This window comes from Octopus bimaculoides, chromosome 12, assembly GCF_046866305.1.
Source record: "Octopus bimaculoides isolate indiv1 chromosome 12, ASM4686630v1, whole genome shotgun sequence".
NCBI lineage: Eukaryota > Metazoa > Mollusca > Cephalopoda > Octopoda > Octopodidae > Octopus > Octopus bimaculoides.
This window is the reverse complement of record NC_142939.1, coordinates 65,020,887-65,048,386: the sequence shown is the minus strand read 5'-3', so window position 1 is coordinate 65,048,386 and position 27,500 is coordinate 65,020,887. Positions and strand designations below refer to the sequence as shown.

The 27,500-nt window shown below is 34.4% G+C and overlaps 1 protein-coding gene across 15 annotated transcripts in view; it reads left to right on the top strand.

Annotated features, from left to right (window-relative positions):
• Window positions 1-27,500, top strand: part of LOC106881030 (CREB-regulated transcription coactivator 1) — a 170,834-nt gene that overhangs the window by 61,121 nt on the left and 82,213 nt on the right. The window lies entirely within an intron of this gene.

Sequence of the window (27,500 nt, the reverse complement as noted above, 5' to 3'; positions counted from 1 at the left end):
AGTCCAGTAAAAACCCACGTGAAGTGACATTATAAAAAACTTGAGACCCTCCTTCTTTGAAAATTGACACATATTCAGGCTGCTATACACAACGACGAAAATACAAAACAAAAGCAAAAAGGACCATATTGGATTCAACAACAAAACCCTCCTATACACTGCATTCTAACTATTGTCAGCATCAGCTAATCTTTCATGTCCGTTTCCTGCTAACCATTCATACAAAAAGTACTCAACATCACCTTTAGAAGTGACATAAAGTGTTGGCTAATAGTTACAAGAGCAACACTTCCAGATCTTGTAATTTATAAAATGGGATATCACAAGGATCTGTCCTCTTGTCCACTCTTTTCAAGCTATACCTGTATAGCCTTCCTTTACTTCCACAGAGTGTGCAAAGGGCTACATGCATATCCTCCCATCATTTTCCAGATACAGCTACTGCACAACTATTCCAACCCTATTTAAATCGCCTGGAAACTTGGCTCTACACCAATAGACTTAAATAAAATAGCATCAACTGCAAAATCCACTGTTTTCCTTCTTACCAGAGAACATCAATTATAATTAGCCATTACACTCAAGTACTTGACCATATCACACTCCTACATGGCAAAAATACTAAGAGGAATCACAAATTCATTCACAACATCCAGAAGATTATTTACATTATCTACATTTGACGGATATTCGTCCTCGTCTTGTTTGTTGTTAACACAACGTTTCGGCTGATATACCCTCCAGCCTTCGTCAGGTGTCTTGGGGAAATTTCGAACCTGGGTTCTCATTCCTATCGATGTTACTATTATTATTATTATTAATCAGGTCGCTGCCGTGAATCGAAACGTTGTGTTAACAACAAACAAGATGAGGACGAATATCCGTCAAATGTAGATAATGTAAATAATGTAAATAATTCCTCATCTCTTAAATATAGAACTGTATTATCCAGAAGATGTAGTAAAATAAAAAAAAGAAATAAAATAAAAACTACACAAACATGCTTAGGATAATCAGAGGCACCACATTTGGCCAACTGAATGAAACAACAACACCACATTAGATTCATCATGGATGGGGCAAATCCTATTTGGGTACCCAGTCTGTTCACAATAAATTGCATAGTACACAAAAAATATGCATCATAAATAAATGCAGACCATCTACATAGCAAAACAAAACTACTAAATATGAAAGATCATCTGGATATGTGAGGAGAACAACTCGTTGCTTCTGCATATAAACCCATTAAATAAGATTATTCTCCACTTATCTTAAAAAGTTAAACTTATTTTAATTATACACCACACACACACATGTAAAAGAAAATTTTGATACATTTTCAACTTGTTCTCCATATCCACCCCTCTCTCTCTCTCATATATAATCATCATCATCATTTAATATCTGTTGTCCATGGGTTGGACAGGTTGACCAGAGCTGGCATGCTGCACCAGACTCCAGTTGTCTGGTTTGGCATGGTTTCTATGCTTGGATGCCCTTCCTAACACCAACCACTGAGTGTGCTGGGTTCTTTTGTATGGCATCACACAGGCGCTTTTATGTGGCACTTTCTGCTCTCACTTCAAAGCCTTTTCATTTTCTCTTCTCTTTCAATTTCTGCTCTCTCCAAAGTGTAATGAAAAACTTTTTTACGAAAATTAACAAATGCATTCAGAAACTGACGTTTTTGACGTATGGGGTATCAAAAGCTTCAGTAATCTTTCGGCTACCAAATAAACTTTATTTTCATTTACATATTTGCATTACAAAAATTTAACATTACAATCTTTCTATAAGTCAACTATTGTAAACAACATTTTATACCACGACAATGTCACATTTTCTATATGAGTGTGTACCTTAAAAGACATTCATTTCTCTCTCTCTCTCTCTACACACACACATACAGGAAAGATGTATACATATGAATTTATGTATGTGAAAGATAATGTGTGAGAGAGAGAGAGTGAATGAGTGAGTGCCACTTACACATACATGCAAAAAAGTACATATATGACAACACACACCTTCACTCATTCTATCTTGCTCTCTCTCTCTCTCTCTCTCTCTCTCTCTCTCTCTCACTCACACACACACACACACACACACACACACACACACACACACACATCCATTTCATATACACATACATCTTTCACCTTCTCTCTTTCACTTTCTGCTCTTACTTCAAAGCAAATGTTGCTTTTTCACTTTCTGCTCTCTTTAAAGCAAAGGGAAATAAAAATTTTTTTATAGAAATTAATGAACAATCATATGATCGACCATATGATTGAGTTGACAACTTTCCTGCTTCAAATGAAAGAATGCCATAAAATAACTTCCTTTTGCACACATACACACATTTCTTACTTGGAAACTGGATTTCTTACTCGGAAACTGAAGACTGTCGTATATATGTGTATATTTGTATATGTGTGTGCCTGTATCTTGGGTTTCTACCCCCACCATTGCTTGACAACTGATGTTGCTGTGTTTACATTCCCGTAACTTAGCGGTTTGGTAAACGACACTGACACAATGAGTACTAGGCTTACAAAGAATAAATCCTGTCGTTGATTTCTTCGATGAACGGCGGTGCTCCACCATGACCGCAGTCACATGACAGAAACAAGTAAACCAATAAAATCTATGCCATTTTCATCCCGAGCAAGGCCGGGTATCTCTGCTAGTATAAATTAAACTACGGTTTACCCGTTAAATTACCAGCTGCCGTATACCTTATACCAGGGATTACAGTTACTGAGATAATTACTAGGAGTGCTTTGGATGCATTTCTCCCTTAGAGGGTTTAAACACCTCTAACTCATACCTGCATATGTACATATGTATGTATATGTATATTTGCGTATATATGTGTATATATATGTATATATGTGTGTGTATATATGTATATATATATGTATGTGTGTATATATATGTGTGTATATGTATATGTATGTATATATATATGTATGTATATATATATATATATATATATATATATATACATATATATATATATCTTACAGTATGTGTGTGTGTGTGTATATATATATATATATATATCTTACAGTATATATATTATATGGGGGTGAGAAAGAGAGAGAGATTGTATGTTGGTTACAGCTTTATTTTTACTCCTGTATTTTGAGGCAGTGTCTTTCCCTTTTTATTTATGCTTTTTTGTTGTAGGGTTAGGAATATTGATTATCCTAAGACCACCATGGCATCACCATTTCTTGGTCCTTATGACCTTACTGTCTGGGTAATGCATGTTGGAATAATAGTTTGTAGTGGTGAATGTAATTACTGAATAAGCAGAATGTAATTGGTTCATGTTATATATTTTCTTTCGTCAGATGCTTCTAGAATTTTTAAGTTTGTAACCATTACCATTACTAAAGTCTAGGAACATCTGAATCTTCTTGTATAAAGTGGTGTTACTTTTTAGCCCCAGGATAACACTTATTGATCACAACTATTTCAACTGCCAACATTTTGTTTTCTACATCTGAAGCAGTGTATTTTGACTACTTTTTTAGTTAATGCATCCTTCCCTTTTTTAAGGCAATAGAATGTGATTTTAGAGAGGATTTGAATGCAATTTTTGATTGGTCAAACATAGTGGTTCACTCATTTGCTCTAAATTTTTAGTGTTTGTTTAGCTGGAAGGATCAGTTCTGTAAGTTGTCTTATTTTCATGGAATACTCACTCTGTGGAGAAAACTGATGTTAAATAATGCCATTCTAGGTAGTTAGTTGTATCTCATGTTAGCTATGATTAAGGAGACCTAATTTTATGTCGTTTTGTGTTGTGCCATGTTGAGAGTATATGGAAAGCTTGTGAGATAGCCTGCTATTCATTAGTCCAACATTAACAATTTGGATTAACAAACTCAACAATATCCAGCTTTGCATTTATGATTGTTATATTGGTTGTGTGAAGGTTTACCTGACTGTCTAGCGTACAATTTCTTAATAAGGAGTCTTTTAATTTACTTTGCATTTTGTAATAGGTTATTATTAATACTGCTTTATGTTTAATTGATGACATCAGTAGGTTAGAATTAATACATGTGCAAGTTTTATAATTATATCTTGTGTTGTTACAGTCACTGCATTGATTTTGGTCTGTAACCCTGTGTATGTTGGTCAACTGATATACACAACTATCTTGTCAACTTGCTTTTTATATGGTATTGCTGATATATTTTTATGAGATATGGCTGTGTTTCTGAAGTAATGAAAGGCACTTCAAAGTTGGGGTTGTATAACATTCGTATTTCTATGAATATTAGCTTGATTAGCTTGTTTCTTTCTTTTTTATTTTTTATTCCTGGGTTAATGAGAAGATGAAGGTGCAATGCTCATGACCTTTGGTAGTACTGATGTTCAGACTGAGAGATAAGGCTGGAAGTTGGCAGAATCATTACCACACACTGGGAAAAATGCTTTGCAACATTTCATCCTATCTATATATTCCGAGTTCAAATTTCACCAAAGTACTGGTTGATGTAATCACCTTATCCTCTCCTTTGAAATTGCTGGCCTTGTACCAAGATTTGAAACCAATATAATATCTGCAGAATACAAGAAAATCATGCTTTTCTCTAATTGCTTGTAAGGTGTGAACTTTGCTGAATACGTCCAAATATTATGTGTGTTAAGCGTACTATCAAAAGTCATTGTACATATCAGTGACCTCTAATTGCTGTACTTTGATTATATATAAAGGTATCATGTTATTTATCTTTGTTTCTTTATTGTGTAAGAAAAGAATTATTGTATTGCTTCAATCATTATTTCTGCCGTACATTGTAAGTTTACAAGAAGAGGAAGGAACTAAGTACTTGCAACACTATTTTTTTTCCAGTTTCACAACTGCTCCCTAAGTGAATGTCGACATGACTGTGTGGTAAGAAATTTGTTTCCCAACCACATGGTTTTGGATTCAGTCCCACTGCATAGCACCTTGGGCAAGTATCTCCCAGTATAACCCTTGACTGACCAAAACCTTGTGAGTAGATTTGGTAAAGGGAAACTGAAAGAAGCCTTTTTGATACACACACGTGTGTGTATGTGTGTATATGTGCTGGTATGTTACTGTCTCCTTGCCATGACTTTGCGTGATACTTGTAAATGAGTGTCACCACCATGCAAGTAATGTCTTTCATTTCGAATCTTTCTTTAAAACATGTCTGGCCACGGGGAAATGTTACCTTACTTGGAAACAGGAAAGACGTCTGGCTGTAGACAATCTGCCTCAGCAAATTTTGTCCAACCCATGCTTACATGGAAAAGCAGACATTTAGAAACAATGATGATGTTGATTTCTCAGTATGTGAATGCTAAGAAATGATTATAAAATCTTTCACTTGAACATAACTGTATTTTTCATAGCAGCTACATACGTACTTGCATTCAATCACACACACTCATATATACTTTTATTTGACAGTCTTCTGTTAAAAGTAAACAACAATAATACTTTCTACTATAGGCACAAGGCCTGAAATTTTGGGGGAGTGGGGCTAGTTGATTACAGTAACCCCAATACTGAACTGGTACTTATTTCATCAACCCCAAAAAGATGAAAGGCAAAGTTGACGTTGATGGAATTTGAACTCAGAATGTAAAGACAGATGAAATGCCGCTAAGCATTTTGTGTGGCATGCTAATGATTCTGCCAGTTCTCCACCTTAAACCAAACAACAATAATAATAATAATAATGATTTTTGTACATTGTCAGAAATCTTTTTGGATGTGAATGGAAGTTAGATTGAGTTGACTCAAGCAGATGCTTGGTACTTAGCTTGTTGACTCCTACCAATGACTTTTGCCAAGAGTCTTTGTTAAGAGTTGATACTGACAAGCCATGTCAGTATTGGCAGGATTTAAAATTAGAGCACACATGAATGAAAGTACAAAAAAAGAAGAAAAAAGAAGTCATTTCATATGTTCAATTTTTCTTTCATTCTTTCGAATTTCAAAGCATCTTTCTCTGCTTTTGCACTTACTAGCAAATAAATTAGTTTTGTAACATTATTATAGAAAAAGAAAACTATTATTTGACCAGATGTACAATTACATACTTGCATTTGAAATAAAGAGCAGCTTTGCTCTCTTTCTCTCTCTCTCTCTCTCTCTCTCTCTCTCTCTCTCTCTCTCATACACACACTCCATTTACTTCATGAATGGAGCACTATTGTGTTTATTTCTTTTATTCATGTTTTTAATGTATTGTTTGTTTTGTTTTTCACTTTGAAGTGTGAAGCATTGGATTATAGCTTTGTTTTGGCTGTAGTCATTAAAAATATTCCAACTGTTTAGCATAAACTTTATATCTTGAAAATAACATGTATATCTCGTTGAAGTTTTCTCTTTCTTTTGTTGATCTTAAGCACACACACACATGAGAAAGTATATGTGAATAGGAGCTTGGGAAAAATAGTTGGAAATCTGTGGAAACTTTTTCATCAATTATTCTTCATTTTTGCAACGTCACCTGCTTAAATAATTTTCAAACAGTATTTCCAGTAGCCATATTTAGCTACATGACTAATTGCAAATTAAACACTAACAGTTTTAGATTATTACAATATATTTACCTAACTGGGGGTAAAAAGGATCTGATGCACACGATAGAGAGAACTACCTGTCTTCGTTGTTATGTATAGTGGAGAGAGGACCATGGTTCTTATGACTCAGTGTTCTTCTTGAATACTGATCTTTTTATAGCATAGTTGGGGTGCATTTTATCATGCCACCAGTCCCGGAGAAATTGTCTGCTAGAACTAGAGTGTCCAATCCAGAACTTTTTTACTCAGTTACTGCTCTTACAGACGGGTTCTTTTGCTGCAATTTCTTGAGTCTACATACGCTTGTATATGTGTATGTTTTTCTTTCTGTGCGGGAGTATGTACTTTGCAACCTTTAGAAGGTACCCAGTACACACTGTAAATCGTTGGTATTAAGAAGGGCATCCGGCCATAGACACTATGCCAACACAAGCAGTAGAGTCTGGTATAGCTGCTGGCCCTACCAACTCTTCTCAAAAAACAGTCCAACCCTTGCCATCATGTAATCTGGACGTTAAATGATGATATATATGTTAAATGATGGTGACAATGACATATATATTCTCTACCTCTATGTCTTGGGAGATCCTACTTCTTCGCCTGAGGGCGTTGACACAACACCTCTCCCTTTTGAGTTTTTTTTTTTATATCTTAAAAAAAAAAAGAAAACGGATTCATCAATTTTATTTCCTCGGTGAGAAACTGGCATATCTTTTTCTCTTAACATTTATTTCCATCATTTCTGTAGGTTTTCTCTTCCTACTTGACCTACGTGTCGGTTCCGCTTTCGCTTGTGGTTCTGGGACCTCAAACAAATCATACCATATATCCATTTGTTCCTCTCGCCTCTCTTGGTTTTTGGTATATCTTTTTTTTTTAATTGGTTTAAATGTCTTCTGTGTTCATATTTCGGTCCTTTTACTGTGTACATCACATTACCCAGATGTCCAGTTATACTTCCTTGTTCCCAGTCTTGTTTTCCATTACTATATACTCTAAAATACACTTTGTCACCTGTGATAAAAAGTTTCGTTTTTCTTCCCGAATTTTCTATTTCCTGTTTCCTACTCGGCAACCATTTGTCAAAAATAGAACGAATTTTTCTGGAAAACATCAAATCTGCGGGTGACCTACCTGACTCTGCATTTGGATTCGGTGTTATTCTATACACCTGCAAAAACTTTGTCATATTTGTATCTTCAAAGGTTTCTCGTCTGGTTTTCCTTAAAGCTCTCTTGAATGTGTCAATGAATCTTTCCGCTAACCCATTTATTTCTAGCAACACAAATTTTCGGTTTTGTCTGGTATAATTTACTTTTGTTGAGTAGACTTTCTTTTGTTTTACCGTTTTCTTTGACTGGCATTTCGTCTGTATATGCCCAATTTTACCATACTTAAAACGGGTTTTATCTCTAAAGGGGCAATCTTTCCTCAAATGTCACACTCCGCAGCCATAGCACCGTTTTGAATTTAAATTTTTCCTTCTTTGTATACTTTCTTTACACATTTGTACATTATTCTTGTCTTCTGTTTTCCTTGTATCATCTCAAAGGTTTAATATCTGTTGGCATTCTTCAGCCACTTTCTGCAAAGTGAGTTTCACATCTTGGTTCAACTTTGATAATATTCTTTTTCTAATTTCCACGTCTTCCGTTCCACTAGCCCTTTAACGAATATTAAACACTCGAACATATCTGGCGTTAATTCTTCCAACTTGAACCTTTCGCAAGCTTTGTTAACCATACCAGCATATGTCACAAAATCATCTGACTCGTTTTTCTTTAAGTTTAAACATTTTCATCGAATGTTAAACTGAACTTTTCTCGATAAAAATATTTGTCAAAATATTTATCGTTTCCTCAAAACACAATTCCGTGGGCTTTCTCGGCAAAATAAAGTTACGAAAACTCCGTGACTGAAAATTACCTGAAATTAAGATACAATCAACATAGGTAGATTTTTAGAAATTCTGAAAGATAATCCAAGACAATTTCATTATATTACTAGTAATTATCTTTGAAAGATGAAGGGCATAGTTGACCTCGGCGATATTTGAACTCAAGAAATGAATTACCAGTTGATGCTGAGTTGGTATAGATAAAGGCTATATAGATACACTAAATATCTTTAGGTTATCAATTTAGCTGCCTTTTAATTTAGAGCACAAATCACGTCAATGCAGTGTGATCTTCCATCCTCATGCTGTTCATAAGATATATGCTTCTAATATATAGTTGAATAATATATTTGAGTTGAGGGTTTATATTAAAAACCTATAAATCACTTTTTATCTTCACAAGTCTTGTTAGTTTCTTGCTAAGTCTTTGAGAGAAGTATTAATCATGGTCACCAATATAACCAGCGATATTCTTTATAAATGGAATTCCAGATTAATCTTCATAACTTATGACTTGTCTTCTGGCTACTTATTATCAAACACACACAGAAACATGGAATGGTTGTGTGCTTAAAAGCTTTGCTTTGTAACTACATGGTTATGGGTTCAATTCTATTGTGCAGTACCTTAGGTAAGTGTTTTCTACTATAGCACCAGATCAACCACTGCTTTGTATATGAATGTGGTAGATAGGTACTGTGTGGAAGCTCATCATATATAAGTATTTCTGTGTACATATCTGTATTTGTCCACCTCCACCACTTGACAACCAGTGTCGGTTTGTTTACATTCCTGTAACTTAATGGTTCAGCAAAAGGGGTTGATAGAATAAGTGTCGGACTTTAAAGAAAAAAATAAGTACTGGGGTTGATTTATTCAACTAAAATCCTTCAAGGCAGTCCCCTAGGTTGGCTGCAGTCCTGTGACTGGAACAAATTTGAAGATAACAATGTAATAGTTCGTATATGATATCTTCATGAACAAAGAAAAAAGGGATCAGATCGACTTGTTTTAATCCTGTGTTGCGATTTCACTTGTAACTGTGACAATGTAGTACCTCTTTTAACCCTTTTGGTACCAACCTGCTCAAGACTGCCTCTGGTTCTATGTTACAAATTGCCTGTTTTAAAATGGTCTATGTTAAAGCCTCCCATAAAAATTTCATGTTAATTTATGTTCTAAAAACTATTTTATTAAATTTTTCATTAATTCCAAAATAAAGAAACAAAGGCTCTGTATTTCAACAGCAGTATGGTGACAAAAGGGTTAATTGTCCACAGATTCTGCTTGTAAGCTTAGTAACCAGGGGCTTAAGTAAATTGGATAGAATGATTTGTATACACACACACACACTAAATACAAATATACATTAGTTATTGAATAAATTATGAAAGCTTTAATAGCATATATAACTAGCTATTATATAGCGAAGCACGTAAAGAAATGAGATATCTTCCAATTTAATCTTCCTTTTTTTTCTTTTTTTTCTATTAGATTGGTCGTGTAGCGTGTAGTTTACAGTTCTGTACAGTTATACATTATTGAGTCATTTCACATTGATGTTAACATTTTGATTTGCTATGCACTCTGAAGGGTTTCATGCTATTGTCTTTATCTCATGAATTGGATGCATTAAAGAAAAATACTTCAAGATTTCAATGGCTTTTGATACATGAAAAATATACTTGATGAAATGTATTTGTGGACTTGAAACACACACGTGCACACCCACTAATTCCTTTGTGTTTCTATGTTTATTGTAATTTGAGAAGTGCTTTTCACTTTGCTACATCTCATCTTTAAAGGTTTATTTAATTTTTATATTACTTTTTGTGAGTTTTCACTGGATTTTGATTCGTGCCATATTTTCTCAAAGGCACAAGCATGGCTAAATGGTTAAGAAACTTGCCTCTCAACCATGCTCTTATGTGGTCTTGGGTTCAGTCCCACTGTGCAACACCTTGGGAAAGTGTCTTTTACTATAACCCCAGGCTAACTAAAGCTTTATCAGTGGATTTGGTATATGGAAACTGAAAGAAGCCCATTATGTATATTGATGTGCATGTGTGTATGTTTCCTTGTTTTGACATCACATGATGGTTGTAAACCAGCATCATCATCATAATCATTACAAGCAATGTTACTTGTTTTCATCTTATGTGAAAAACATGTCTAGCCATGGGGAAATATGATCTTGCTTGGAAACAGGTAAGAGTTGGTGACATCCATAGAATATCTGCCTACTTGTTGCTCTGTTTAACATCATCTAGCCAACAGGATTATGTTTAGTAGAGTTCATTTTATCGCAAGCATTTGGATGCCCCCATTCCCCACAATACATATTGCCTCTATACTCAGTGTTTCCTGCAAACATTTGAGTTACAGATGTCTTGGCCAGGCCAGTCTCCCATGCAAAGATCATGTCCACTGCCCCTCTAAAAATGTGTGTGTATGCTGTTTTTTTATATTGCTTTAAAAATCTCTCTCTCTCTCCCTCTCACACACACACATGCACACACGTTGGGATACTGGTTAGAGGTAATCCTGATAACATGGGCTGCATTTTGGCATACCAAGGTAATTCTCTTGATAGACCCTATTATATAACAGGTACAGTTTTTGTTTGAATTCTTTATGCAATTCCACTTCTATTGTGAAGCTTTCAATTCTTTATCTGGACATGCAATGTCCATTAACACATTTTGATTAAAGATCTTCTATGATAATGCCTTGTTGGTAGATTTATTATCTTGTTTGTGTATGTGTGTTTATCTGTTAATGTGTTCTATTTGTGCCATATTACAATCAATCAAAGAGTATTGGTTGTGATCCCGCTGCATATAAGTTTGTAATTATGTTTGTTTTCGAGTCTAGTGCATATGTACATGTGTGTATGCATACTGATCAACAGGTGGTTATGCTAATTTATAAAGGCCTGTCCTTTATTTTACGTACTAATTTCTGATATTTATTATTATTTTTAAATAATTTATTTAGATGTACTGCCTCTATGACCTTTATAGGACCTCCCAGTTAGGTAAGGCATTATATTGAGCCTGAATTTCTGTAGATTGATGACGGTAGAAGAAAAGAGTGGGGAAGATAGGAATTCTATTGGGCTGTAGTTCTGTCATGTTTAGAATAGGATTTTTGGATTGCTAGACATAGTAAGGTTAATGAATTGAGAATTGTCTTTGTTACTGACTGACCTGGATGGAGGCAACGTGCAGATTATTAGTTTAGGGGAGCTGACTTTTGTATATTAGTGAATTTTTGCTAATCAGCTGGATGATTTTCTGGAGTGGGTTATGGTCTTGTGTGTGCGTGCATGCGCGCACATGCAGTAATTGTAGCTCCAACAGTACTACCTATTCCATGTTGGTATATAATAGTGCTGCCCCAATGTTGTCCTTATTTGAGCTTTGTAGAGAGTCAGCAATTGATCAGAGCTGAAATGTTTTGTACTCCTGAAGATAAACAATGGTTTTAGAGGTACTGTTTTGGCAATGTTGTTTAACCTCTTGTTAAATGTTATGTATGTAAGGTCCCAATGAGGGGTCATTGGACAATGTAGTGCATTTAAAGGTATCAACTGAGTGTAGCTCTACACTTGGTATGTATAGATAGTGTACATGTAGAGGACTAGTTGGAAACACTGTAGTTTAGTTTATTATTATTTAGTAATAATATTGTTTATTTTTACTGTAAGATTAATAAAAGAAGTACCAGTCAAGATTTAGGTTTGATAAACCAACTCTACCCGTTTCCTGAAATGTGTAGCCTTGTGCCAATGTCAGTAACTATTTTGTCCGGACAAACTTTACCTTTTATTTTTCTGAGTGTTAATCAAATACTACGTGGATGCAATCAACTATATAACTTTTTTGAGAAGAGTTGGTAGGGCCAGCAGCTATACCACAATGGCTGAATCATTAGAGCATTTTAGACAGAATACCTTCTGGTTTTTCACATTTCTGAGTTCAAATTGCACCAATGTTAGCTTTACCTCTCATCTTTCTGACATCAATAAAAAGTACCATTCAAATACTGGGAAAATTTGATTTTTTTCTCAAATTTGTGGCTTTGTACCTCATAGAAACAAATTATTATTTCATAATAATGAAACAATAATAATTTGGTGTTAGGAAGGGCATCCAACTGTAGAAACCCATGCCAAGGTAGACAGTTGAGCTTGGTGCAGTTTTCTGGCTTGCCAGCTCCTGTCAAACTATCCAACCCATACCAGCATGGAAAGCAGATGTTAAATGATGACGATGATGATGGTGGTGGTAAATATTGTTTGTTTCAGTTTCAATCTCAGATGCTATGGTTCATACATATGTGATCATCAGTCTAATTAGCTTGTTTTAGAGAGAAATATTTTTTTTGTATGTAACAATATTATTTTCTAACGTAAAATTAGAACAATCTAAGTATTTTGTTAATTTTTATATTTTTCTTCTATTAAGTTGCTTCAGTGCACTTACTGTTACCAACTTTGTTTCTCAACTCTCACTTTCTAAATATTTTTATAACAAAGATTTTATATTTAGCTTCTCCAACTTTTTCAAGGCAATATTTTTTTTTCACCTGTCAGGAATTAAATATTTACAAGAAGCACTATTTGTCTGTGATTCCATGCCTGTATTTTCTTTGTCAGTATTTACAAGCATGTCTTATATTATCGTAGCTTAGTCATTTTTAGAGTGTGTGTGTGTGCGTGTGTTTGTGTACTTGCACCATATGTTTTCTGTAATCATTTTATACTGTTAGCAGAGTTTCAAGTGGAGCAAGTTATCAACTTTGTGGTTTGTGGCTCTTGGTGTAAGATTTTACTGATACTGGACACTTTGAGGTGGTGTGTGGTTCATTGTCTTACTGTTGTTATTACATCATCATGCAGGCATCACTGCTGACCCTTTTCTCAATGTTATTGTTTAAACACTTCTTATTACATGAGTGTGGCTGTGTGGTAAGAGGTTTGCCACCCAACCACATGGTTCTGGGTTCAATCTCACTGTGTGGTACTTTGGGCAAGTGTCTTCTGCTATAGCCTCAGGTCGACCAAACCCTTGTGAGTGAATATGGTAGACAGAAATTGAAAGAAGCCTCTGTGTGTGTGTTCATGTGTGTGTCTATGTTTGTACCCTACCACCTTGACAACCAGCATTGGTGTGCTTACGTCCCTGTGACTTAGTGGTTTGGCAAAAGAGAATGATAGAATAAGTACCAGGTTTAAAAAGCAAAAAAAAATTAGTACTGGGATTGATTTATTTGACTAAAAGTTCTTCAAGACAGTGCACCTGTTTGGCTGCAGTCTAAAGACTGAAATAAGTAAAAGATAAAGGATGTATAAATATGCAAACAATGACTTTGTGTTGATATCAGGGGACCTCCAGCCTCAGGGCTGATCTTAAAAACCAATGTGAGGGTTCTTGACAGTTTATGTTTGCCTTTTGAACTATGGTTGAAGGCTGGTCAATCAAAATGTTTTATTGACATCTACTTAGGTGTTATCTTTGTTTTTCTTCTTTTTGTCTTTTGAATTCTCTATAGATTCTATCAGTTCTTCATCCTTTTCTGTACTTGCCTCTTTGATGTATTTGTCAATTTCTCTGGAACAATTTCAAATGTCACTTAATGATTATATAGGCCAATAGAGGTGATTTTTCTAAAAACATCAGCTTTTAATTACTCTATATTCTAAATGATGACATTAATTTTTCTTTCATTTATTTGTTTAATTTATTGATGCAGTTTTATTTTATTTTATATTAAATTGTTAATGTTAGTGGGAGATAGGAATGGTATCTTGATGAATGTAGGAATTGTGTAAAATTAATTGATGTGACATAATGAATCTAGTGAAACTGCAGCAGACCTAAGTTGTATTTTGATAAGTTTTATTAGGTTAGCTTATCGGGATAGCAGAGGATCATAAATTCATATAATCTGTTTGGTAAGTCTTGATAGGTTTTGTTTTTCTGACAGGGAGCTGATTACTGAAAGCTGAATATGAGACTGACCTCTATAGAGATTCTTGGATAATGATGATGGTGAATAGGTATGGTTGTTGTCATTTGCAAGGCTTGTTTTTCCAAAAGTCACCTCTTAGAGCTGCAATCTCGAGTCACCCACAGACCGAGGTTGAGCACCTAGCATCTTGCTTGTTGCTCGCTGCCCACTAGGCAATGCAAATAGTGGACTGTCCACACAAGCAATCTGTAGAGGGTTAATGGAGGGTATTAGTGATGTTGACCTCTGAACATTTCTGGGCAATAATGAAAACAATCTGTATAGTCCCTTCTGGAGACTATTTAAGAGAACTTTTAGGTTAAGGATTATGGATAACTTCTGAGAGTCCCTGACTTGACGCTCTCACAGAAAAGGGAGTGTTACCATTTCCAGATAAACTCTATAGGTTTGGCCATGCTATCAGCTTGGCCTCTTCTATGACCAAACTCAAAAACTTTTACAGTGAGAAACTTGATGAGAGCAGCAAGACTGATGTGGTTTGATAGTTCTAATCAAAAGTTTCATTTGTGTTTCTTAGCCTGAAAAAGGCATTTGCAGCGTTGAAGGACATTTACATAGTTGTGGGACGTCTTAATTTACTCTCGGTTATTACCTCAACTCTTTGTGACTTACCTCATTTGTCACTCTTGTAGCTCATAAAGAACTTACTATTATGTTAGATGACAGGCTGGTACTAATTAGCACATCAGCAAAATGTTTTGTTGTTTTTCTTCTTGACTTTTTATGTTTCAAGTTCAAATCCTACTGAGGACATCAACTTTGCCTTTCATCCCTCTGGGGATCAATAAAAGTACTGGGGTCAATGGTACTGACTACTCCCCATCCCCTCAAAATTTCAGGCCTTGTGTCTAAATCAAAACCAAAGACTAATAATTATTTCTACCAGCAGTGAGGAAGTAACAGAATCTTGTGTGTTTTAAAAATGCCAATTTTCTTTCCTTTTTCTGTGGTGGGTGCCAAAATATATTTTTCATTGTTTTTGTTTTGTTTTTTATTAATACCACAAATATTTTCTAATGGAAATGCTAAGTACTTTCCTCAACTGTATTATATTACAATTATTTACAATTGCTGGTATCAAAATAATGTTAATAATTGTTTATAACATAGGCACAAGGCCTGAAAGTTTGAAGGAGGGGGTTAGTTTATTGAATTACCCTAGTACTTAACTGGTACTTTTTGTTGTCCCCCCCCCCCCCCAAGAGGATTAAGGGCAAAGTTGATCTCACCGGGATTTGAATTCAGAACATAAAGAGCCACAACAAATGCCTGTTAATCCTGCTGAAGTCAACTTTGTTTTTAATTATCTGTGTTCTCCCCAAATTGTTGGCCTTGTACCTAAATTAGAAACAATAATAATAATAATAATAATGATGATGATGATGATGATGATAATAGATAGAAGAAAGAAATACTTAGTGTTTTGGATAATCTGTGAATGAATTGTTTTTATTGTATTGCTATGGTGTGAATTTTGTTTCAACTTGGCTGCCTCTTTTCAAGACCACATTAACATTGGTGCTGCCAACATTGCAGAATTTCGAGTAAAACATAGCTTTCTTTTATTCTCTTCTTGCAATCCTTTGATAGTGGGTTGTTTCTCTTTTAAAGAACGAGCATTATTATTTCAGCACTGCTTTCGCTAACACTGTTTTCCTTTTCTTTTCTTTTTTTTAGGGGGTGGGGTAGTGTTCTTCAGACACTTTGAATTTTGTTGATTTAGCCCCCAGGTCAATCTTGATCAGATGTATGATAAAAGGTGTGCCAAAAATATTCCTATGTTTGCTTTTCTTTTTAAATATATTATAGCTAGAACTATATTATTCAATGTATGCCTTTCATAATTTCCTTTAAGACAGTTGGGTATGATTTGAGTGAGATTTGATTGCTATTTGTAGCATGTTGATCATGTTGATGTTCCCTAATTGTCTTCTTGCTTTTGCTTGGGTTTTGAATTCGAATCCCATTAGAATCAGGCTTGTATTTTATCTTCCAGAGGGTCAATAATATCAGGAACAATAATATACTGGAGTTGATTAGATTATCTATATTCCATTACAGAAACTAGACTTGTTCTCATTACAGTTTTCTAGCAACAAATTCCATGGTGATTGAACTTTGAAATTATGGTTTCTCTTCTGAGTTCAAGCTATTTCATGATGTGTGGTAAAAATATGTTCATTGTAGATACTGATTCCTCTTTAAGGAGTTCTCAGGTTTGTCTCATTGAAGGTATTTGCAATGATGGATATTTGGTACGTGCAACGTCAGAGGTTTGCATAACTGCAAGGCAAATATTCTCATATGGCATGGACATTTTCAGAAAAAGACCTGATGAAAAAATTTTTCAGATTAGCCTTTCAAGAGAAAGCAATTTTCCCATCTGTCTAGTATCTATATTACAAAAGGAAGGTGCCTGTAGTCAGGCACCTTCATTTGCTGAAAAGTGTTGATTAGTGAATATGGCTCAAGTGAATGAGTCTATCTTAACATGTATTTGCATGTTGGAGAAAACCCTGGGAGAGTACACTTACCTTAGCAATAATGGTAATCTGGTGTCTATGGTGGTTCATGGTTGAACTTTAGTTGACTATCCCATTATTTGGATATTTCATGACATTAATTGCTATACCATTGTTGTTTTTCATGCCTGTTTCCTTTCCTCTATTTAAATCGGAGTAAATCTCTACTGCTTTTGTAATGCAACCATGTCTCTTTGTCCATTGCCTCTGTGGCAAAATAAGAAATTACTATTATTATTTTGCAGTACTGGTTCTGCAAAATGATTTTTATTTCCAGTTGAAATGAATTCAATCATGTTAGTGCTATTGCAGAATGGCATGAATATTACAAGCAACTGTGTTTCAGAAAAATATCTTGATAATTCTTAAAGTAATTAATTTTTAATATATCATAATATCCAACTGGATAGGATGTGAGCTGGCAGAATCATTAACAAACTGGGCAAAATGCTTAGTGGTATTTCTTTTGCCTTTATGTTCCAAGTTCAAATTCTGCTGAGGTTGATGTTGCCTTTTGGGTGTCAATAAAATGAGTACCAGTTGAGCACTGAGGTTGATGTAATCGACTAGCTCCCTCTCCCAAAATTGCTGGCCTTGTGTCCCAATTTGAAACTATTTTTTATTATCATTAGTATACTGTGCAAAATGCTTAGCATTACTTCTTCCATCCTAACATTTTGCATTCAAATGTCGCTGAGGTTGACTTTGTCTTTCATCCTTTCAGGTTGACAGAATAAGTACTAGTTGAGCACTTGGATTACTGTAATCAACTAGCCCTTCCCTGCCAAATCTCAGGCCTAGTGCCTATTCTAGAAAGAATTACTATTATTATTATTATTATTATTATTATTATTATTATTAAGGTGATGGCAGCAAGCTGGTAGAATCATTAGCATGCCAGGCAGAATGCTTAGCAGCATTTTGTCTGTCTTCACATTCCTCTCAGGGTCAATAAAATAAGCACCAGTTGAGTGCTGGGGTTGATGTATTTGAATTACTCCCTCCCCAAACTTGCTGACCATATTCCAAAACTTGAAACCATTATTAATAAGGTGGCCAGCTGGTAGAATGGTTTGCACACTGGGCAAAATACTTAGCAGCATTTCTTCCAGCTCTTTATGTTCTGAATTCAAATTCTGCCAAGGTCAACTTTGCCTTGCATCCTTTTGGCATCAATGAAATAAGTACCAGTTGAGCAGAGGAATCAACTAGCCCCCTCCCCCCAAATTCCAAACCTTGTGCCTATAGTAAAAAGAATTATTGTTATTCATGAAATAGAATTTTGATTCTCAGTTTATTCAGGAACAAATTTGATATTATTTGGTGCAGGAGACCCCGCACCAACTAAACAGGAGTGTGGTAGATACTCAGATCAAATAAAGCTTGAAATATAGTAATGGAGAGAGAGTGAGTGAGTGTATGTGTGTGTGTGTGTGTGTGTGTGTGTGTGTGTGTGTGTGTGTGTGTGTGTGTTATACAAAAGCAAAGAAACAAGCCAAGAAATAAGAAATAAATAAAGAACACATGACAACAGTCTAGAATGTTCTCTAGTGTTATTGTATGTTGTCAGTTCAGAAGCTGCTTATTTTCTTCCTTTTTTTAATCTATTTCTTAAGGTGTATACTCAAATCAGATTTTATTTACTCTTTCATTTTCCTACATTACTGTCAGTATGGTAGCTTGCTTTTTCCGTTTCAAATATTTTGCATTTCTCGTTTTAGTACCAGAATGGACGGTTTGGTTTTGTAAATTTGATAAATTGTATATTTTTAGAGCAATTGCTTTTCAGTTGAATGCTAAAAGTAAATTATTTCAAAGTTACAGGCACAGATGTGGCTGTGTGGTTAAGAAGCTTGTTTTCCAATCACGTGGTCTTGGACCAGTGTCTTTCACTATATCCCTGGACCTTGTGTGTGGATTTGGTCGATGGGAACTGAAAGAAGCCTGTCATATACATGATGGGCTTCCACACAGTTTCCATCTACAACATTCACTTACTGTAATATATGATATATAAGTGTGGCTGTGTGGTAAGAAACTTGCTTTCCAACCACATGATTTTGGGTTCAGTCCCGCTGAGTTGCACTTTGGGCAACCTTTGTCAGTGGATTTGGTTGACAGATACTGAAAGAAGCCCATTGTGTGTGTGTGTGTGTGTGTGCGTGCGCATGCACACACGTGCATGTCTTTGTGTCTGTGTTTCTCCTCCACCACCACTTGACAACTGGTGTTGGTGTGTTTATGTCCCTGTAGCTTAGCAGTTTAGAAAAAGAGACCAACAGAGTAAGTACCAGACTTTAAAAAAAAATATATGTACTGGAGTCTATTCATTCAAATTAAAAATCCTTCAAGGTGATGCCCCAGCATGGCTGCGATCCAAAGTCTGAAATAAATAGAACACACATACATACAGCTTCCGTGAAGCTCACATTGGTTGGCCTGGGGCTATTGTAGAGAACACTTGCCTAAGAAGTCACATAATGAGGATTGAACCTCAGATCACATGGTTGCAAACAAAGCTTAACCACACAGCCACTAGAGATGATTTATTTATTGTTGTTCAGAATCTAATCCTGCCCTGACGGAACTGAGCCAAAGCCATTCCAATCATGATGTTCCCATTCTTTAGAGTATTTAGGATTACTATTATCCAATGTATCTTGCTTTTATGTATGAAATGGCAAGACATGATTTGAAGGAGATATGGCCTCATTTTTTTAACATGTCAAGCAACTCAATAGACCAATCATTGGCAACCTACAGCCTGTGAGTTTTTCTTAATGGCACACATAATGAAAAATTACCTTCAGTTTTTTTAGTTGTGTGGCCTACCTTATGATGAGCCATAATTCATGTAACCTGCTTCTGGGAAAAGATTGCCCATATAGAAACTTTCTTGTTAGCTTGTGAACCTTGTTTGGTACATCATTGCACTGAATTTGAAATGCTGCAGGGGAGTCAGCATATTATTTATTATTTCTCTGCATTGAATTAGAGATGATTTCATTAATTATATTTCACTCTGCAAAAAATGGTCCAGAATTTAGTCTAGAAAAATTATTATTCTCTGGTAACAACCCAACTCCACTTTTGTAGCATGTTGTGGGTTATTTCTGTGAAAGTATTCTATAATAATTACACATTTTTTATTACTTATTATTATAAGTTCACTCAATAAAACCTGATTTGTATTCAGTCAGTAAGAGCAATTTATTTCTGTATTTATTTATCTTCCTAACTTCGTACTCGCAGCACCCAAATGAAATTTCTTTTCATGCTTCAAATAATGTGAAGTTTCTTTCCCAATGAAGAAGAAGCCTACTATTTGTATCACAAGTTGGGTACTGTTTTGTCTGGCTTGCTAAATACTTCATTTAGCTACAACACCTCACTATTGTACTAGTGTTTCGAGGAAGGAGAACGGCTGATAAACTGTGCAACTGCTGCTGAATTCTGAACACGGCTACTTAAAAATAAGACAAAAAAGCACAGCAGAAGAAAAATAAAAATGATTAAAAAACATCCAACAAACCAACAAATCTACTGGTTTCTATTCATGTGTTTGCAGACACCACTTTTTCTTTCTTTTTGTTTGCATTGTTTTTAGCTTTTTTTTTTTTTGTCAATGAGTCTTAATCATCTTTATTTAGAAAACCCGGTGAATTAAGAACAATTCAGAAATAACTGCAAATCTCTTTTGTCTTGAATTTAACTCTAATTTTATATTAATCTCCCTTTGTTTTTCTATTTCTTTTTGTTGTTGCTGTGGTGGTGGTTATATCTTTCTACTCATATTGAATGTTGCCACTTGTTATTGATTTGTTTCTTCTTATATTTCATTAATTTTCTTCACTTTTCTTGCCAAACTTTATTATTATTATTATTATTATTATTATTATTATTAAGAAGGGTGGTTCATTAGAGAATCTGACAAAATGCCTTGCAGTATTTCTTTGGGTTCTTTGTTCTGAGTTCAAATGCCACCAAGGTTGACTTTGTCTTTCATCCTTTCGGGTCAATAAAATATATTCCATTTGACTGGGGTTGATGCAATTGATTTCCCTCTTCCACTAAAAAAGTGCAGGCCTTGTGCCAAAATTAGAAATTATTATTATTATTATTATTATTATTATTATTATTATTATTATATTGAAGGGGCATGACCAAGTGGTTAATGTGTTGCACTTACGATTGTGGGGTGGTGTGTTGTGTTCTTGTGCAAAATACTTAATTTCAGGTTGCTCTGCAACCACTTTGACATCTGATGCGTGATACACTGTGCACCTGTTCAGGCAATGTCGTTTTAATGGAGGGACTGAGCTAATGTACAGCCACATACACGTGGTCACTATAAACAAAATCATTTGTGCAGGTTGTTTGGTAAAGACTGAAGACTCATATGTTGTTTTTTTTCAACAGGAGAATCCATCATATTGAGTTCAAATCCAGCAAGGTCGTCGTTGCATTTCATCCTTTTGGGGGTTGATAAAATAAGTACCAAATTTCAAGTCTTCTGCCTATAGTAGAAAGGATTGTTTTTATTATTACTTTTCTTTTTATCTTAGGTTTTGATGGAACTTGTGGAATTTTTCATGTGCAGTGGGCTTGCTGCCTGCAGCCTACGGTGCCATGCTATCTGTTCTTTTCAACTGTCTAATACTTTCCTGATTATTCTGGCCATGCCAAGGAGGAAAACATTTTGCAACAGTTCTACTGAGCACTCTATTCCAATTTCCTCTATGTTCCTCTTGATGCCTTATTATTATTATTATATTCAAATTCCACTGAGGTCAGCTTTGCCTTTCATCTTTTCAGGGTTGATAAATTAAGTACCAGTGAAACATTGGGGTCGATGTAATTAACCAATCCTATCTCCACCAAATTTCAGGCCTTGTGCCTTCAGTAGAAAGGATTATTATTATTATTAAGGGTGGTAGACAGGGTAGAATCATTAGAGAGTCGGACCAGATGTCTTGCAATGTTTCTTCCAACTCCTTATGTCTAAGTCCAGATCCCACTGAGGTCAACTTTGCCTTTCGTCTTTTCATGCTCAATAAAATGGGTACAAGTTAAGCACTGGGGTCTATAATGTCAACTAACCCTTGTCCCAAATCCGAGACCCTGAACTTATTAGAAACAGGTTTTTAAAGATGGTAGATTGGTTGATTCTTTAAAATGTTGGACAAACTCCCTAGTAGTATTTGTTCAAGATTTCTACATTGAGTTCAAATCCTGCTGAAGTCAACTTAGCTTTTTATCCCTAACCCCTTTACTTCAAAATTGTTGGCCTTGTGCCTAAATCAAAACAAACAAGATGGCAAAATGGTAGAATTGTTAGAGTATTGGAAAGATTGCTTTGCAGTTCTGATTCAACATTTTGAGTGCAAATCCCACCGAGGTCAACTTTACCCTTCATCGCTCCAGGGTTGAGCAAATGAACTACCAGTCAAGTACTGGGGTCAGTGTAACTGACTTGCCCCTTCCCTCAAAACTGTTGACCTTGTGCAAGGATGGTCCTGTGGGTGTCTTCAAACAAAGCTGTTGCTCAGTGGACATTGAGAGGATTCTCAGTCAGCAGCAACACCAGATCACTGGTGATCAGTGTGGTAGGAACCAAGGGGTTTGTTTAGGGAGTCTTTGCACCTCTTCTTTGACCAGAGGTGCCTGCAAGCTCACATCAAAACTCTGGAACAATCCATCCATGAGTTACTTTATGTAGACATATATATATATATATATATATATATATATATATATATATGTGTGTGTGTGTGTGTTTGTGTGTGTGTGTGTGTGTACATATAAGGATTTCATAGGCTACTATATTTTTTGACCCAAGTAAGGAATTGTTAATTTTTATGTATTCTGTAGGATTTTCTTTTATATCCTTAATTATTGACAAAATAAGCTAAAAAAAAAAAAAAAAACTAAATAAAAATGTTACTCTTGTTTGGTTTTTGAATCATATTGAGTACACAAAACTGGGCAAAATATATTTTTATTTAAATACATACAGTAAGAGGATAAACATTTTCTTGATTATTCAGATTCACTTCAGTCTTGAAAATAACCAGACATCACTGATTAGTATGTTTTATGGCTACTTCATCATCATAACCATATTCATTAGTATTAAATGATATGAAATCTATTTCTAAAGCTGGTATTGATTAACTATATTCATATTGTTTATGGCTATCTATGTGAAGTTCTTTAGGTAAATTTTAAAAATCTTATTTCATTTTTTTCATTCTTTTCTATTATTCTTTTAAAAACTTTTTTGATACTAGATCACTGGTTTCTATTAATTTCCATCTGTTGATCTTCATATAAAATTCATTAATTTCCTGCTTTTACAAATCCACTTCTTTCACTACTTAGATTTCCTGATCATGTACCATATTTATATCCTAGAATCTCCTTCTCTCCACACATCCCAAATTTTCTCATCTCTTAGATGTTTGTTACCAATACAAATTTTTAGTTTTCTGAATATATCTTTTCTTGTTCTTGATACTATTGCCTCTATCAGCAGCAGTATTCCTTATCTCCTACTTTGATCATCTGTTATTTGCAATTGAGAGAATTTGTAGAACAAGGAATTGAATGCTATGTATTTATGCCCTCTTGCATTCTGAGTTCAAATACTGCCAGAGCCAAATTCATCTTTTATCTTTCTGTGGTTAATAACATGTCTACTAGTTAGACAAGAGGGCCATGTTTGGAACACCATTGAGCAAAGGTTTATCTTACTTTGAGACTAAACCACAGCAGCAAGGCTATCCAGTTACATGATGGTACTGGCACACAATAGAAATGGTTAAGTATAACCATCTGGATCACCACCAAGTAATCTTACATCTTTATCTTTAGTTAACTGGACTCAGGTTTTGCAGTGTTCTTTAGAAATTGAATTTGGGAAGGTAACTTGAAGATCTGTGTGTAGATAATAAGGTTTCAAAATAGTCCAGTCAGATTCATGGTGTGCAGTCTGAGAAATAAATTTTTTTGAAACGAGCATGGTTTGTTGTTGGTGTCTTTAAAAGAGTTTTAATCTTTCTCATCATAATGAAAAATATGTTGACATATTCAAAATTATCAGTTCCACACCCTAAGTGGTAACTTCTGTACCCTGTTTGTGAACTATGTTCATCTTGTAATGACATTTAGCTGTCTCATTTGGTAGTATAAGAGATAGTTATTCATTGATAAGCAAGATATGCAGGAGAACCAGCCAGCTACAACACTGCTTTGCCTCAAACTTTTGTGTAGTGTTTGGCAGAATAAAATTGCCAAAACACATTTTAAGAGATTACAACTCAGTCATCCAAATAAATAACTATTCAGATCTGATTTCAACAGCTAGATCCTATGGACACTGTACAAAGGAAAGAAAGAAAACTCTAAAGACAAACCTTTGTTAGTTATGACTACAAAGAGATTGTGTTCTACCCTAACAATTCAACCCTCATACAGCTAGGATTACTTCCACACATTTTGAAGAGCTTACTTGAGAAAAATCTCACTCTCCATATTTTCACATTTGTCAGATGACCTAAAAACCTGATCTTGACCATGTTTTGTCTAAAGAAAAAGAAAAACAAAAAAATCACCTGAAACTTATAAATATGCCACTGACAAATCTCTTGTTAGCAGCAATAGAAAATACTTGGTTTTTATTTCTTTTTAATCATACATAAAAATAAAAATAAAAACTGCTGAGATAACAATATAATTTTATGAAGATGTGTACTTTAGATAGAATATGTGAGATATCTTCAGTTCTTAAGCATTTAGTCATATTATATATTTTTCTATTTATTTCATTCAGTCAAGAATTCTTAATTAATGAGTTAAGTTTTGTGTTCAAATATCAGCTCTCTGTTCAAACTATTCATTACATTTAATGTGTAAATAAATCAAATTTGTTTACGTCTTTCTTCTTCAACTGTTCTCCAAGTTTTATAATCATTTCTTCCTTATTTCAACATCTCATTACTTTTCTTTTATTTTGAAATCTCACCTTGGTAATTATATTTTGATTGGCATTTAATGATTTAAGTATGTTAGTTGTAACTGCAAACCAATCTATGTAGATTAGTTCTTGCACTTCTTGTATTTAATTCAACATGTGTTAACATAATGATGGACCATCCAACAATGAGCATCCAGTTGTTTTATCAATTGAACTACCTACTGATTGAATTAACATGTAATTCTCAAATTGAATCAGCACAACACAATATAAGGTTGATGCTGAGTTACAAGTAGAACTTATCCAAAGGTTTTGCATGCAGTTTGCATCTACCTAATTTCAGTCCAAGGCCTGATCTATGGAGCAGTGGAATCAATCTAAGACCCCATGATTGCGAATTAAATTTCTTAGCTACTTGGATATACCTAGGTCCTTTTCCTTTAATATGTGAAACAAAAATGTATTTAAACAAGTATTTAAATCAAATGTCACTTATGATTTATCACACACACACACACACACACACACACACACACACACACACACACACACACTTTTGCATCCATCAGTGACAATTTGGCAATGTCAACAAATGATGAGAATCATGTTTTGTTTTGGGGAGTTTTTTCCCTCTTATTTTTTTTTTTACTAAATTGATACATTATAATTTTTGAGCATCTATAAATTGACTTCCTATAATTCTTGAATAATTTTAGAAATTAATGTTCATTATCTCTTTGGCTACTGTTTCTGACAAGATTTCTTTTACAGTTGACCATGGAAAATATTTGTGCTAAAGTTAGTAACATGATTTTTCTTTTATTGAATAGTGAAAAATATCTAATAAACAATACCTTGATAGTCCAAACTGGTGCAAGGAAAGACAAATAATGGTCAATCGTAATAGATGTTACTATTACTGGCAGCTGGAACATCGCTCCAATACAAGTTTTTATTTATTTATTTTTTTTTAATAATTTTTTTCTTTTGTAGACTGGACAAATTTAGGATTTTGGGCATTACCCATGTCCATCCTATATTCATTCAGTCCGAACATCTCACTAGTATTATATGAATTTGTCTGTGAGTGCTGTCTGTTTGCTTTTGGCAACAAACCAACAATTCAAATCATAAAGAGTACACATATCTAATTTTGTTATAACAGAGAATATGTGTTTGTGTCATTAACATATATGTATATAAATATATACAGGCTTACATATGCACACACACACACACACACACACATGTAACTGACACATGGGTACCCCCCCAAAATTTTGTTACGGTGAAATTGGCAATGAAAATTAACTAACAACTTTGTGTAATAATAGATAAGGAAAGTTATTTACACACACACACACACACACACACACACACACACACACACACACACACACACACACACACACACACACTAATGTACATATTTAAAGACAGATAAATGGAAATATACATATAGTTACACATAGACTGATATATACACAAGCATGCAGACACACACCATACATGGGCATACACATAGACAGTTTCATAAACTTAGACATGTAGACATATACACATAGATATACAAACACACATACTCTCAGCCACAGCACAATTGTATAAATCAAAACTTAGTGATTTGATAAATATATCAGTAAAATTAGTCACAGACTGATATAAATATTTGTATCAATATGATTTACTAAACACTTCTTGGTGGTGCCACAACATGGTCCAATAACTACAGAAAATATATAATAAAATCAAATCACCACATAAAAGCACATGTCACTGTGAAAGCATTGTCTTTAAGATAGCATGTTAGCACTAAGATTGTATTAACTTTTTAGCATTTAAACTGGCTATATTTAGTGTAAATATCCTGTTTTATGTTCCAGCTAGCCAGATCTATCCCTACACACTTACTCTATAATGTCATTCTAAAATAAACAATCACTTCATAGAAATTTCAAAGCTCTAAAGATAATGCATGATTAATTCAAAACAGTGTAAATAGACAGGTATTACATTTGACAGTAATGTGACTGCTAAAGGGTTAAGATATTGTCTTTGGTCTGATCATATTAAGGTTTTGTGTCATCTTTCTGATTTAAAAAAAAAAAAAAATCAAGGTGGTGGGGGGTGAAATTTGGTTGGGGCATTAAATGGAACAGACAACTTTATAGAGTTCTCTTTACTAATTATGATTAAAATAGTAAGTTATAATATTAATGTAAGAAACTATAAAAAAATAACATGCCCTTTCATCCTGGGGAAATGGCCAACCTGCTGAATATTTTCAAATTATAAAAATAGATGTTTATTTGTTCAGATATCATTAATTATTTGGCTATTACGATAATTCTTTTAAAAAATAGTTTTATAAAGGTATGTTGTGTGTGTGCGTGTGTACTCACTAAAACTTAATGAACTGACACAATTATTTTTAGATGTGTGTTAAAATATATTCTTTTTTTGTTTTATGTTCTGTTATTTTTGTTTG